A 3304-nucleotide genomic window follows, 5' to 3' on the forward strand; every position below is an offset into this window, starting at 1 on the left:
CTAGGCCTATCGCAGTCCTCAGCCTGAATCTAATTTAAGGTCCATTCTGAGTGGTAAAATAGAGTGGTATTTGGCTGTGATTATTCGTCTTGCCAGGGTTGACCTCTTCCCATCCGAGGAGTATTTTTTACAACTCCCTCATGTCCAAAACAAGCTGCACGGGAAAGCGGTGTTCGACCATCATTATCTGGCCCGTTGGGATTGACCTCTTCCCGTCTGAGTGGAATTTTCACTACTCCCTTATGTCCATTCTGAGCGACAACAGAAAGCGGTGTTCGGCCGCTGTTATTCGGCTTGTCGGGATTGAGCTCTTCTCGTCCGAGTAATATTTTCACCACTTCCTCGCGTCCACCCTCAGCGGCAAACGAGAGCGGTGTTCCCCGTCATTATCTAGCATATCAGAGCTGATCCCTCCCTGCCCGAGCAGTGTTTTCACCACTCCCTCATGTCCATTCCGAGTGCCCATCCAAGCGGCCCACAACCCGAAAAACCCATGTCATTGATATCATAACATTCCATTGATATTACACCAGCTATACCTCAAAAATTCCCAAGAACGATGCGCTGTGCAGTCAGCTGAACAGAGGGAGGCCATCAAAACTCCGGAGATGGAAGTGCTTCGCTTGGGCAAAAAGTAATCCGCTCGATATCTGGCCATAATTCTCTCTTATTATAGTTCCAGCGAAAGTGAGCACCCGTAGTCCGAGAGCTCCCTTTTTGCATGCACTCTCCAGTATATTGAACCATATTCTAGAAAGGGTGCGTTCTGAGTATCAGGAAAAGGGCAGTCAAAAGGGCTTCGACCTGTTGGGAATTCAGATAAGTCAAGCAGATTTCGGCCATTGCCGAGTGAGGTTTTGCCGAACACATCGAAACCAGAGGACAAATACTCCTGGAGAATAAAGCGAATCAATCGCACGGTTGATGACTCCTATCTACCCTAATAAGTTCTTGACTAGAGCCAACCAGTGTTGATATCAAAGGAACGTTACCAATATAGGAACCCGTGGGGCTTAGCGTGACTGCTAGGTCCTGGCAGAGCCTGTCTGCTCGCAATGGCGGTTCTGCATGACTAACCCACATCAACACTACCATCCTAAGCCTTAATTTGCCCCCATCTTGCGCCTTTATCTGCTCGATCGTCGCACCGTAAACATCTCCCGATTTAATCGATTTGTTATTTTGCTTAGCCTTTCTCGTCTCCAAGAGATTGTCGATTTGTGCAAGATTGCGTCGTCGATATTTAGGGAAGCTAATAGAAACCTAAATACATATCTATTAGCAAATAGTGTGAGGTGGGCCCGATATTATCGCCTACCTACATTTCCGACATAATTTCCGGAATCTTCTCTAGAATGTCTGCCTTTGAACTCTCGTCCATAGCATCTGGCGTTACATCTTCGTCCAGTCTAACGCGAGGCTATTTAATGATATCGTCTTTTCTAGGACCTAGAGATACACTGGTTACTCACCCAGAGAGACGCTACTTGATCTCGGCCCGAATATGAGGTCTTCCAATAGTGAATATTCGTGTGCGCGGTGAATTATTGAGCGTTTGTTTCAGCGAATCAAGGAGCTTGACCCGATGCACTGCTGCACACTCGTCCAGGGTGTCTATGCATACAAATGTGCGTAGTAAGGATGTGGTGGCATGTAACATCTTCACGATACCCGGCAGTCGCTGCCCTCGCCAACCAATGACCTCTTTCCATCGTTGAAAGGCCTGTGATATATCCCCCGGAGTCCCTCCCACCCCGCCCACGACTTGTTTCGGCAAGGAACTTAGCATACTGGTCGCAGACTGCTCTTCCGAGTCGTAAAGTCAAATTAAAAACATGCAACGGCTTTGCTTTGTCCACTAGACTGATCGCACAACCTGTCCACTGCTAGCAAACTGACATCGCGGCTTGTTAGCACTGACTCTCCTTCCTCCCCAATGAATAATTCTTGTTACCTGACAAATGTCTTGCTCCTTAGTAAAACAAGACTGCGTTATTATCTTCACCCCTACCACTCTTGCCATGCCGCTTTCTGAATTCGTCAGTCTGCATGACCCATTCTCCTACATTATCGACACGACACTCTTGGATGTCTTGATGCCGTACCCTGGGCTCTAGGGGTGATAACTAGGCCAGGAGTTGAGCCCGATCATCCGCAACAACATAGCTATTCTGTACATTAAAAGAGCTCTTATTATTAGAAATGTTGGTGCTATTATCGATGGTATATTGAGACATCCTCCGCTCGCTGCTGCTTGCACTAACAGACGGGGAGTTATTGAGTAAGGTCGGTTGATGGTATTCTTGGGAGCTGGGGAAGGGCGGGGTCTTAGTAAGGAAAAGCGAAGTGTCTTCTTCCCCAAGGAAGTACCGGTTGCGTTTTCCGGGTAACTGGCTTGGCTCTGTGGGGAATTTAAGCTCCGGGATTCTTTTCTGCCAGTCGTGTCCTCCTTATCCTCAACCTTCTCCTTATCTCCTGCATGTTAAACACAACAACCTTCTCCCCCCTGCACGTTAAACACAAAAATCATGGCTTTCAATCTCGCACGCCAGCTAGGTTTTCGTCAAGGATTCATCCCTTATCATCGTACCACTCATTTCCCTCGCAAGTTTGGTCACACCGTGCAGGTAAGTGAAAATTTTGACGGTTGTTCAGTGAGAGATGCTAATTTGATGGATTTGTAGAGAAAGGTCATTGACGAACTCATTGGAGAAGTGCCGATGAAACATGAGGCCCCAAAGATGTCGGAATTGGAACGTTTGGCTTCCCTGGAAACCGTAAGGATCAAATCACAATTAGTTTTACACATGCTAAATAATAGTAAAAAGGAAGTTGGGATTCACCGAAAAGCCATTAATGATGGTTTCAGCAGAATCGAAGGGTGGATAAAACTCCTGGTGTCAATTGCTGGTGGGACGATTTTGTTTGGCTTTGGGGGGTAAGCTCGCCTGTATGCTCTGGTTTTCTGAGTTATTCTGCTGACACTGGTATACAGCTCGCTTACGAAGTCATGGTGTACGATATACAAATGGCTAAGGCAACGAGGGAACACATGGAAAAAGTCGTCACCGCTGCCGAAAAAAGGACAGACGATAAGCTGGAACGCTTCAAGTCTGAAATGGACGATAAGCTGGAACACTTAAAGCTTTGGCACAAGTCTGAAATGAGCGACCTAAAGCACCTACCGTAAGAACTCGAATAAACGATCCTTGTGCTAGGTAGTCTAAAATTTCCTCCTCCGGAAAAGGGTCGAAAACCACACCAAAAGAACCCATCTCCGAGACAAATAAAAAAGAAAAAAATA

This window comes from Tuber melanosporum (genome assembly GCF_000151645.1).
Source record: "Tuber melanosporum whole genome shotgun sequence assembly, scaffold_34, strain Mel28".
Classification (NCBI taxonomy): domain Eukaryota; kingdom Fungi; phylum Ascomycota; class Pezizomycetes; order Pezizales; family Tuberaceae; genus Tuber; species Tuber melanosporum.